At 35.4% G+C, this 13,578-nt stretch overlaps 1 non-coding gene across 1 annotated transcript; it reads right to left on the bottom strand.

The window, feature by feature from the left end:
- Positions 1-716: 716 nt before the first annotated feature.
- LOC116889423 lies at positions 717-821 on the bottom strand. Its single transcript, XR_004386388.1, has one exon. It is a non-coding gene; the product is annotated as a U6 spliceosomal RNA (small nuclear RNA).
- Between the last annotated feature and the right edge of the window lie 12,757 nt (positions 822-13,578).

The following is a 13,578-nucleotide window of genomic DNA, read 5'->3' as shown; positions in this document are numbered from 1 at the left end:
GGACCCCTGCTGAAGGAATCAGAGAAAGAACTGGAAGAGCTTGAAGGAGCTCGAGACCCCATATGTACAGCAATGCCAACCAACCAGAGCTTCCAGAGACTAAGCCCCTACCTAAAGACTATACATGGACTGCCCCTGGACTCTGACCTCATAGGTAGCAATGAATATCCTAGTAAGAGCACCAGTGGAAGGGGAAGCCCTGGGTCCTGCTAAGACTGAACCCCCAGTGAACTAGATTGTTGGGGGGAGGGCGGCAAGGGGGGGAGGATGGGGAGGGGAACACCCATAAAGAAGGGGAGGGGGGAGGGGGATGTTTGCCCGGAAACCGGGAAAGGGAATAACACTGGAAATGTATATAAGAAATACTCTGTTAAAAAAAAAAAAACAAGCCAGATTTCCAGTGAGTACTTTTCATATCTGGAGAAAATAAGTATCAATTGCTCAATCTCTCAATATGGGAAAAATAGAAGCAGTCAAACACTCCTTTGAGGTCCTTACCTCCTTTAGACCCCTCTTCATAAATGGCACTAACTTGTCATTTTGCCTTTTGCTTTAGACACTAACCTCAGCATACCAAGTGCTTAATGTCACCTGACCTGGTAGATTTAAAGAGTGCTGGCTATCTGTACCCTGTGGAACTACCTCACATTTGCCGATTACAGACTCCAGTGATACTTCCAAATAACCTCACCTTTTATCAGCTGCCCTGACTCTTTTTATAAATGGAACACTTCACGATTTGCATGTCATCCTTGCACAGGGGCCATGTTAATCTTCTCTGTACTGTTCCAATTTTACTATATGTGCTGGTGAAACGAGACCTGACTCTTATGTTGCCATGACCCCAAATCTTTTCTCTATCCTTCTTTTTGGAGTATCAAACTGTTTAAAGACATCTGGGACACATCCTGGAGGTATGCTAAGCTCCATAGACTACAATAGAACCACAACTCTTGATACTTCATGCCTGCCAAGGTGGCATGCAGTCCAATATATGTCAAGTCTGTGGCATTCAGTTATATCATTGCTTACCTTCCACCTGGTCAGGCATTTGCATGTTAGCATTCCTGTTCCCTGAACTAGGATCAGTCCATGGAAATGAGCTTCTACCAAACTTAGTTATAGACATGATGCCAGCACAAAACGAGAGCAGTTCAGGTTATGCCACTCCTGGTCACTGCCGGGATAGTTATCGTTACTGGTGCTGGAAAGCAAGGACTGACTACTTCTCTAACCCTATACAGTAAGTTCTCTTTTTCAGCTTGACTACAGTTTTCAAGAATTGTCTGAAACCATGCTCACCATCCAGAAAGAGATATATTCTTTGGCAGCAGTGGTGCTTCAGAACTGACAGGGACTACATGTTCTAACAGCTAAGAAAGGTGGTCTTTGCCTGTTTCTCCAAGAATGCAGTTTCTATGTCAATGAATCTGGAATATAAAGAAATAAAACCCTGCAGTTAAAATGAGACATCCAGAATTGCAGGGAACATAGGGCATCCGATTCCTGGAGTTTGAAAAACTCTATATAGAAATAGACACAGCCCTTCTTAATACCTTTTCTCTTCGTTTTCTTGGCATTGCTGTTTGCTCCCTGCCTCATTAATTTTGCTTCCATACTCCTTCAATGACAAATTCAAAAAGCTTCTAACCAAACAATCAGTTCCTTTTACAGGATTACCAGCTACTCTCCACAGAGAAGCCTGATGTAAATGATTTTCAAGCGGACCTTGATGGTAAAAGTCAGCTACACTGCAAAATTGGTGACACCAGCTAGACAGCAGGAAGCATTTTAAGAGATCCAATGCCCCTATTCCTGTTGTGGTTTGCCCTGGAGTTATCTGTATTTTGATGCTAATTCCACTGTCCCAAGGACAGCTGCCTAGTCACTTATTCAGGAATCAGGTGACTTCACCAGAAACTTCTCCCCATTGAATTTGTTAAATAGAGGTGAGGGGCAAATACAGGATAGAAGGAGGCCTGTCACTGGAGGAGAAGGAAAGATGGGTGGGAGAGAAGTTTGAAGGAAGAGGAGAAGAGACAGGAGGGAAAGAGAGAAGCCATGGCAGGACAACGGAGGCTGATGTTAAGATTGCATTCTGTGTATTTACAGGTTGTTACCAATGTTCTTAAGGGATGGATGGTATTTTGTATGTTTAGGTGGGCAATTATATCTTACCAATTGGGTCAAGGATTATTGTGTTGTGTGTTCTTTTATGTGAGGGTTTGAGTGTAGGAAAGTGTGCGTTGGCTGGAGACACTGGGCCGCCGCGGAGGATGTGTTTCTGCCAAGATACCTAGCAGATATGTTGGGGCACCGCGGTGCAGACATAACGGGGTAAAAGACATCCATACTTTTTTTATTTCTATATTTTTACAACAACATATTCCCACTTCACAAAGGGCTTCCCACATTCCCCCTTCTCTTTATGACAAGAAAAAGAGGAGTTATGTTGTCATTTGAAGTAGTTTTACAGATAGCCTTTGAATCCTGCAATGATGTCTTGCCTAGGTAACAAGAACCCTCTTGCTTATGTTGCCATGGCAATCGCCACACACTCCTGGTGAACACCTCACCTGTTCCTGTCATTCATTTCTTGGCATCTATGTCACAGCCTGAATAAAAGACTGAGACCCTGACCCCTCGCCCCTTTTTTCCTCTCTTCTCTTCCTTTCTCCCCAACACCCAAGCAATAAAACCTCTTCTGGGACTGTGCTGGCCTGATGTGATCTGTCCAGAAATTAGCTACCTTCTAACTAACACTGTCCATTGGTGAGAGTGGGCTATTGAAGTCTGCCACTATTATTGTGTGTGGTTCAATGTGTGTTTTAAGCTTTACTACTGTTTCTTTTACAAATGTGGGTGCCATTGCATTTGGAATGCAGATGTTCAGAATTGAGATTTCATCTTGGTGGACTTTTCCTTTGATGAGTACGAAATGTCTTTTCTTATATTTTTTGGGAACTTTTGGTTGTAAGTCTATTTTATTGGATATTTGAATGGCTACTAAAGCTTGTTTCTTGGGGCAATTTGCTTGGAAAATGTTTTCCAGTCTTTTACTCTAAGGAATGTCTGTCTTTGTCACTGAGGTGTGTCTCCTCTATGCAGTAAAATGCTGGGTCCTTTTATCCAGTATGTTAGCTTTTGTCTTTTTATTAGGGAATTGAGATATTGATAATGAGTGATATTAAGTATCAGTGATTGTTGCTTCTTGATACTTTTGTTCCTAGGTATGGTATTATGCGTGTGGGGTTCTCTTAGGATTATTGTGAGATAATTAATTTCTTGGGTTTTTTTTGGATGTACATTCTCTACTTGTGTTGGAATTTTTCTTCTATCATGCATTAGAGAGCTGGATTAATGGAAATATATTATGTAAATTTGGCTTTTTCATGGAATATCTTGGTTTTCTCTATCTATGGCAATTGAGAGTTTTGCTGGCATTTTTGTTCTCATAGGGTCTACATGACATCTGTTCAAGATCTTCTATCTTTTAGAGTCTCTGTTGAGAAATCTGGTATAATTCTTATACGTCTGCCTTTATATGTCTTTGGCCTTTCCCCCTTACTGGTTTTAATATTCTTTCTTTGTTCAATGTATTTGGTCTTTTGCTTATTTTGTGACAGGAAGAAATTCTTTTCTGGTCCAATAACTTTGGTGTTCTGTTGGCTTCTTGTACATTTATGTTCATCTTTTTCTTTAGGTTAGGGGATTTTCTACTTTGATTTTGTTGAAGATACTTTTCTGGCCCTTTGAATTGGGAGTCTTCACTCTCTTCTATTCCTATTATTCTTAACTTTGGCCTTTTCATTGTGTCCTGAATTTTCTGGATGTTTTTGGGTTAGGAGCTTTTTACACTTTGTAATTTTTTTATGGTTGTGTCAATATCTTCTATGGTATTTTCTGTGCCTGAGATTCTCCCTTCTGTCTTTTGTATTCTGTTGGTGATGCTTGGATCTGTAACTCCTGGTCTCTTTCCTATGTTTTCCATATCCAATTTGCCTCTCTGTGATTTCTTTATTGTTTCTATTTCCATTTTTAGATCCTGAACATTTTGTTTAATTCCTTCACCTGTTTGTGTTTTCCTTTATTTCTTTAAGGGAATTACACGTTTCCTCTTTAAGGTCCTCTACCTATTTACCTGTGTTTTTCTGTATTTTTTTAAAGGAGTTATTTATGTCCTCTTTAAGGTTCTCTATAAACTTCATGAGTTGGGACTTTAGGTCAGAATGTTTCTTTTCAGGTGGGGTAGGGCTTCCTTGGCTTTCTGTGCCAGGAGAACTAGGTTCTGACGTTGGTTGCCAAGTGGCATTGCTTTCCCTTGATTATGTTCTTGCACTTGCCTCTAGCCATATGGTTATCTCAGAGATTTACTGGCCTTGCTATTTCTGACTGTGTAGAGCTTGCCCTTCCTGTGAGCCTAGTTATGATGGACCTCTTTAAATCAGACTGCCTCTGGTACAAGGTCTTCAGCTCTGGGTCTGAACTGGGAAGAGCTACAGGCAGCAAATTAAGCCAGGCATTGAGGCAGGGGGATCTAAACTGTGAGCCTGGTTGTTATAGACCTCTTGGGAGTCAAGCTATCTCTGGGAGGGGGTTTGGTGTACTGAATCTGTATGGACAGAGTTGCTGGCCCAGAAGTTAAATATCATTTCTTATATTGTGAGGATAACAACACATTGTTTTTGATGAATTTGCCAATCCTTAGCAACAATTGCCTGTTGAGTACTTTTTTCTTACATTCATCAATTGTGCTAATTTTAGATTCAGTTATGTTAACACCATTACTATACTAATATTACAAATATAAATAATATTAGAAATAATACGATGCCTTATCTGGCAGCAATAGGGGGGGAAGGCCCTTGGTCCTGTGCAGGCTTGATGTACCAGTATAGGGGGATGCTAGGGTGGTGAGACAGGAGTGGGTAGGTAGGAGAAACAGTCCCCTCTTTGAGACAAAGGGGAGGGGGAAGAGGTAGGGGTTTGTAGAGGGGAGATTGGGAAGGATGACAACATTTGAAATGTAAATAAATGAAATAACCAATAAAAAGAAAGAAAGAAAGAATATGAATGATGCTCATGCTACTTGTTCCGTAATTATTATATCAAATTGTAAGGTTCTAAATATGTCAAATTGCTTATTTTATATTATCTTTTTTTATCATTTTCTGAACCTAACATGTTTTAACTAATGATTTAGTTACCAAAATGGTCATAAAAATAATTTAAGATATTTATGATTATTGATTAACATAAATTAATATATTGCTTATGTTTTCTCCCCAGTCCTTCCCACCAATGCAGGTTATTTGTCATGACCTTGCGTTACTGTGTTACCAAGACACATTTAATACATCAGATGAGCACACACACACACAAACACACACACACAGGGTCATTCATTCAGTACTTGAAAATTTGCACATCGTGTTGCACATTATATTCATTTTAACAACTGTATGAAAATATCACAATTTCAACAGAATAATTTCCCTTTATTAAGATTCCCCCTTTGCTTCATGTATTTATCACTGCCTCTATGCAATCATTAATGTTTTTTCTTTTACCACTACTTGTTGAAGGAGAAAATCTACAATATATAATTTTTATTATTTCACCATAAATAACATTTAACTTTCTTCCATCCATATTTTCACAGTTTAATAACTTATTTTTCATCATATATGTGAATTTGTTTATCCAAATATTTACTTATTGAAGTTTTTCCTGCTTCTATCCATGCTTTTGCAATTATGAGGATATATTCTGAATAATTGTGTACAGGCATGGTGGAAACTGGATTACAGATTTGAAAATATGTTAGATTTTATAAGGGATAATAGAACTCTTTCCCAAAGTGATTTAACAGTTTTGTATCTGTAGAAGAAACTAATGGATTTACTGTTCCTCTCTTCATTGTGAACATTTGGAGTCATCAGTCTTCTAATTTCTATCATTCTAATGGTTTGTAGTGGGATGTTTACATTTTTTTAAAATCATAATATCCTGATATGCTATTATGGTGGGAATATTTTGCAACCCTAATATTTTTAATCTCTATTGCATTATAGTTCAAATTATACAATTCATAAACATTTAATGACATTTCATGAGCAATAACATTTAGTTTCCTTCAATCCACATTTCCCTGAGTCCATTTTTTCTTAGTATTGATTATTCTATCATATTATTTAAATTTACTCTGCATGTTTATAATTCTTTACAAAATTTTTTGGAAAGAAGATATCCTGATATGTATTTTGTCTCCTAATTTACTTAATAATATGCTTCAAATAGAAGCCATAATAAAAGATAAACTATGATTTTTATTGTATTTTGGGTTTATTTCTGTATCTAAGATTACATCCTAAATCTAATGTTAAGAATTCCCAATGGTTCTTATTTCATATCTCAGCTTGTAGTGTGTTTTTGACTACTCTTTGTTTATAGGATAAGATATATGATTCTGACATATGCTAAAGTACATGTGCAGCTCTTGTGGGGCTATATGTTCAATTGTCTTCTCTTTGTTCCGAGTTGAATCTGCTCTTCTTTTCAGTATCAGTTGTCAAATACATAACTATATGGAATGTATTATTTTATATTCACTTTAAAATCCCTCTCTAAATATGATAAAGCACAGCTGTACATGCTGACTTTCTTTTCAAGAATATAGAACCTTCCAGATTAGTTGTTCTTAAGTTAGTACTATTATTTCATATAGGAAACTGACTTTTAATGTTGACTTTAGTTTTTAGTATCCTATCAAGTTTGACATCAATGTGAAATTAAATTTTCAACTGATCTTTTGCTAATGTAAATGCAAATTGGCTCTATTTTACATTTCTAACCTGATAAATTACTACATTTTCATATTATATCTACTCTTTTCTCTAGGTGTTTTCAGCTATAGAAACAATCAAATTATAAACATAGTTATGTCTCTTTCTCCAATATTTACACCAAATACTTAAAAATATGATTAAGCTACTGTACTTGTAATATCTTACTAATTAATTTTAATACTACTGATTATTGAAAGAGCAAGTGAAATTATTTTGTTTCTGTAATATAAATGACTTCAGAAATTTAAATTTTAGAATAAAGTCTGCTTGTTAATTTTTTCATGGTGTGCCCTTTACAACTTCATGTATCTTTTATTCAAGTATAATCAGACTGCTTTCTTTAGATATTTGATGATTTTTATTCTAGTAAACTATTTTCAAACATATATTTCTACTTTGGTGATTTATACAATAATTGGTAGTCAAATATATGTTTAGCTGTACTTCATCATGTTGGTCTTTATGTTCAATATTAGCATTCCATTACTTTTGGACAACAATATGTAAAGGATAAATTACAATTCTACTTTTATTTTATGAAGAGTTGCCAAATCCATTAATAGTCACCAACATATAAAAGAATAAGTGAATTTCACATAATGATTTCTTTGCTGCTATCAATTGACCATATTGTGGCTTAATACATTAAATTCCAGAGAAATCTAGGCTATACATAGATGAATATCTGTGACATCTTTCAAATATGAAAGTCAAGAATATGGCTGAGGATAACCATAGACAATAGGACCAGTGTGCACACAGTGAATAAAAACAGAGAGAAGGTTAGACAAGGGACAGAGATAAGGGGTGGGATCAGGAGGATTACTGTAGTCCTCAACAAGGTGTTATATCCAATCTTTTTCCCACAATAAAAACTAATATGAATAAGTCACAATTTAAATAGGTGTTGAAATCAGATAATGACCTCATAGAATTTAAGATGTATTTGTGTTTATATTTTGTGAAGTCTTACTGGGATGGAAATAAATTTTAGATCAAAGTAATTAAGTTTTTTACAATTAATATATGACATTTCACTTGAGTCAAGTAATATTTTGAATGATAAGTGGCATTGAAAACATGCCCATAATGTACCCACATTAGTAACCTTGAAACTCAATCGCAAAACACATTTACAGGACTAGTAACATTTTCCTGAACACACTATAGCTTGCAATGTCTAGGCAACAAAAAATGAATCTGAAACAATAACATTTTTTTATATACTTTTTTTTATTAACTTATATTTCTTATATACATTTGAAAGTGTTATTCCTTTCCGGTTTCCTGGCAAACATCCCTCCCCCCTCCCCTTCCTTATGGGTGTTCCCTCCCCCCTCCTCCCATTGCCGCCTCCCCCCAAAGTCTAGTTCACTGAGGGTTCAGTCTTAGCAGGACCCTGGGCTTCCCTTCCACTGGTGCTCTTACTAGGATATTCATTGCTACCTAAGAGGTCAGAGTCCAGGGTCAGTCCATGTATAGTCTTTAGGTAGTGGCTTAGTCCCTGAAAGCTCTGGTTGCTTGGCATTGTTGTACATATGGGGTCTCGAGCCCCTTCAAGCTCTTCCAGTTCTTTCTCTGATTCCTTCAACGGGGGTCCTATTCTCAGTTCAGTGGTTTGCTGCTGGCATTCGCCTCTGTGTTTGCTGTATTCTGGCTGTGTCTCTCAGGAGAGATCTACATCTGGCTCCTGTCGGCCTGCACTTCTTTGCTTCATCCACCTTGTCTAATTGGATGGCTGTATATGTATGGGCCACATGTGGGGCAGGCTCTGAATGGGTATTCCTTCTGTGTCTGTTTTAATCTTTGCCTCTCTATTCCCTGCCAAGGGTATTCTTGTTCCCCTTTTAAAGAAGGAGTGAAGCATTCATATTTTGATCATCCGTCTTGAGTTTCATTTGTTCTAGGCATCTAGGGTAATTCAAGCATTTGGGCTAATAGCCACTTATCAATGAGTGCATACCATGTATGTCTTCCTGTGATTGGGTTAGCTCACTCAGGATGATATTTTCCAGTTCCAACCATTTGCCCTTTAATTTCATAAAGTCATTGTTTTTGATAGCTGAGTAGTATTCCATTGTGTAGATGTACCACATTTTCTGTATCCATTCCTCTGTTGAAGGGCATCTGGGTTCTTTCCAGCTTCTGGCTATTATAAATAAGGCTGCTATGAACATAGTGGAGCATGTGTCTTTGTTATATGTTGGGGCATCTTTTGGGTATATGCCCAAGAGAAGTATATAGCTGGATCCTCAGGCAGTTCAATGTCCAATTTTTCTGAGGAACCTCAGACTGATTTCCCAGAATGGTTGTATCAGTCTGCAACCCCACCAACAATGGAGGAGTGTTCCTCTTTCTCCACATCCTCGCCAGCATTTGCTGTCACCTGAGTTTTTGATCTTAGCCATTCTCACTGGTGTGAGGTGAAATCTCAGTGTTGTTTTGATTTGCATTTCCCTTATGACTAAAGATGTTGAACATTTCTTTAGGTAACAATAACATTTTATTTCAATATATAATTTCCTCAAACATAGCAAAGGATCCAAGCATAAGAGTCATATGACAAGTAGAAAACTTTAAGTCATAGATACCAGAACAATAAAAGCAAAAGCATACGCCTGCATGCCACAATTTTCTATTCAACGTACCTGTAGAAACACTAACAATACCCAGTAATGATTTTCTATCTAAAGATGAAGAGAAATGTAGAGATGGGATATGACAGATGTAATATGAAGTCTACTAAATGTACTATATTGGAAATTTCTACTTTCAACAATAAACATTTTATAAGGTTAAAAGCAAAATAAATTTTATGGAATCATGACAATAATGCACTCAAACCCAGCAGAGGTGTTTTAAAGTAAAGCAATATACAGTGTCTACTATAGCAACAGCAAACTGGAATAATACTAAATAGATGACTTTTACAAATGTTTTTCCAGAAGGAATTTTTATGTAATTTGTGAGACACTAGTATAGCAGCACATACCATTATAGAAGATAAGCTTTGAAAGATAGGAGTTGAAAACTCATTAAAGTGACTATAGATGTTCCAACATGTCATTCTTATACTCTTAACTTTCCTTCCTGACTCTGGGTCTTAATATACCCACATAGGATTCACTACTAAGTTTTCTTTTGCAATCTCATATAGGAGGCTTTATCTTTTTGGCCTCTGTAAGTAGATACTTCTCTCCCTCTAGCAACAGCAATTTTATACTGTCACTACTCACTGCTTTTTACGGTTTTGTGGTCTTAATGGATACACAGTGGCTTAATGTTTGTGTAGTTTTAAGTGCTCTAATACTCATTTAAAATTGGTGAAAGACCTAGCACACAAATTTATTTGATAGATTTTTTTCCATGAATGAGAAGGTCAGGGAGTGGTAGGTGAGTGGTGAATATGTTCAAAATATGATGCATGTGATTTTAAATGAATTAATAAAAATGTTTTAAAAAACAGTAAAAAATTTCCATAATTTGTATTTTGGAAAGCTTGTAATGGGATTAATGAGAAATACCATTTATTCAAAATAATTTCATTCTAACAAAATAATCCTGAGTCATTATAACCACTTGGATAATATACAATTTACTCCCTATGTACGCAGTTTTCGAGGTCACAAGATATGGAGACAGTTACATTCAACACATTGTATATATTAATAGAGTATTTTCATGACCCAGTAAAAACATCCTGTAAACCTGGCTTATTGTGCCTATTAATATAGTTTACCTTTAAATTATAGTAATTTAAGTAATTTAGTATATGAGCAACCTGTTTTCTTATAATATTGTAAAATTATAAAACATTTATTTTTTCTAATTGTTAAGTATAATAAAAACTCTCAGTAACACTATACACTGCTTTGTCCAAGAGTGGGATGGACCTGCAGACAAGATTTGTGCTTATTGTATGTGACATATTTTCATTTATGTTGTTTGTTCAAATAAATAAATAATCCCCAATATTATGACAGACATAATATAAGATATAATAAAATTCACAGTGTATTTCAGAGTCTGGTTACTATGCATATTTTAAATCATTTATGTTGAATTATATGTATTCATTGTATAAACAATTTTCAAAACTGCAGAAATGCAGATGTAATGAAAATGTAGATAAACCTTGAATTATTGTAATTCCACTAGTAATCTACTATGTTTATAATTATTTTAGTTCCTAGTAATTAAAATATATTTTACTACTTACCATAATATTTATGTTACACTGAAATAGATACAGCTAAGTTCTCTCTCAATATTTGCAGTATTCAGAAACAAATACATAGAACTTGGTAAGATCTTAATTTATAAATAAAATTGGTAATTAATACTTTCACACTTGTTCACATCTTATGTTTGTAGAAAAAATAGGATAAAAAAGACAGCCAAATATTCTTAAGAAAAGTATATTAATATAAAATATGAATTGATAAGAAATAAAATATGAGTTTTAAAAGGAGTAATGAATCAGTGTGTCAAAGCTCTTTTTTATGAGGAATTTTACTATTATGACTTTTTTATAAATAAAACTAATTTTTATTGGATATTTTATATATTTACATTTAAAATGCTATCCACTTTCTCCCCTCTCCCATACCCCTCCCTCTGCGTCTATGAAGATGGTCCCACTCCCACCCATCTACTCTCACTGACACACTCCCACCCACCCACTCACAGCTTAATACCCTGGCATTCCCCTACACTGTGATAATGAGCCTTCACAGGACAAAGGGCTTTTCCTCCTATTGATGTCAGACATTTGGACAATTAGTGGAGCAAAAGTGGTGTCTCTCCTGTGGGTTTAGGAGTGAAAGTACTCCTGAAGACCAGCTCTTTCCAGGCAGGTTTTGGGTCCAGAGGGCTGTGGGAAAGCCTTAGCTCTGGGCACAGATGGAGACCGGAAGTATTATGACATTTCTATTGCAGTGAATATAGTTTATTGAATCATGAATGTATTATTTTATGAGTATTTCATGCATTAATTATACATAATACATAACAGAATTTGTTTCTTTATATTTTAAGCCAGAAAATAAAATAAAACATGTTCTTGTGATAACCAATATATTTGAGACAACACCACAAATATATTTAAAACAAATTGTACAGTTATGCATCAAATGCATATATTTATGGTCAAAAGTTTAAACTTTTATAAAAGTAGAATGTGCTAATAATTCACAACTGTTTAGGCAATTTACCATACTCATAAGTGTTCATTTTAAAATAAAAAATTGGTACAGAAAATACATGAATTAACCTGTAATTGTTTGAAAACCATTTTAGTTAGCATTTCTATTTCTGTGAAGGGACAACATGACCCCAGCAATGTTTTTAAAGAAAAGCATTTAAATTGGGGCTGGCTTAAAATTTCAGACATTCAGTTCATTATTTTCATGGCAGAAAACATGTTAGCATGTAGACAGACATGAAGCTGGGTATGGAGTTGAGAGTTCTATATATTAATCCACAATGAGCATAAGAGACTATGAGTAAAAATGGAGTAGCATGAGCGTATAAGACTTCAACGCCTGCCCTCACAGTGTCACATTTCCTCCAACAAGGGAACACTTGCTCCAATAAGGCCACACCTCTTAATGTTGGGAACACTTGCTCCAATAAGGCCACACCTCTTAATAGTGTCACCACCTATGGGCCAAACTTTCAGACACATGAGTCTATGGAGGTTGTAATTATGCAAACAACCACAGAAACAATATATAATTTAAATTGCAGACCATGATAGGTTTATGTTCTACAAAACACCCTTATTTGCAGTATTATAGTATTTTATAGTAACAATGTGTGATTGATATTATTAACCTTGTTTTATTACTATCAATGTGGAGCCTAGCATGATATAATATTCTGCACAAGTTCACTGAAGTTGGCATTAAAATCAGCTCTGAAAGGCAAGATAACTACACTATTCAAGATAAGATAATTTATAGGGTAAATATAATACCTATGATGTCCATTATTTCCATAGAGATTCTAGAACACACTAATTGTTAGCTCCTGGCTGGAATAGTCTTGGACACTGTAATACATGAAGGCAAGATAAAATAGGATGCATTGAATATTTTTTGTATTTTTCTGGTATTTTCTATATTCAAATTCTGTTAAGTATAGAAAACTGTAGTGCCTTTTTATTGATCTATAAAGAGAGAGGAAAGAATACAATACATATAGTTATTTTATTCCAACAGAGCCTGCCTTGATGTCAGGTTGAATATTTGTTCCACCAAGATTTCCATGAACTGGAAGATGTCGATATGACACCTGACAACCCAATCCTCAAGAAAAATACGTTTGATTTTTATCCGGTGATTATTTTTAAGGTTTGAAAAGAGTCATATAAAACACGTGTGGAAATATAGCTCTTCTAGTTGTTAGATATGCTAACTTATATAAATTGACTGGTTATTTAACTTCTCTGAGATGCAAATCTGAGATAATATATGATAATAGAGTTGTCATGAATATATACATTTATAAAATTATTATATACTTGTTACTAGAAAATTCATAGTAATAATCTTCATTAATCCTAGAGACGAAGGAGATATGAAGACTAACCAAAAGACTATAATAGAAATACATATTTTCTTTTTTTTCCTTTTTTTCGGAGCTGGGGACCAAACCCAGGGCCTTGTGCTTGCTAGGCATGCGCTCTACCACTGAGCTAAATCCCCAACCCCCAAAATACATATTTTCT

This window comes from Rattus rattus, chromosome X, assembly GCF_011064425.1.
Source record: "Rattus rattus isolate New Zealand chromosome X, Rrattus_CSIRO_v1, whole genome shotgun sequence".
Taxonomy (NCBI): domain Eukaryota; kingdom Metazoa; phylum Chordata; class Mammalia; order Rodentia; family Muridae; genus Rattus; species Rattus rattus.
The sequence above is the reverse complement of the archived record's forward strand: the minus strand, read 5'-3'. Positions and strand labels throughout refer to the sequence as shown.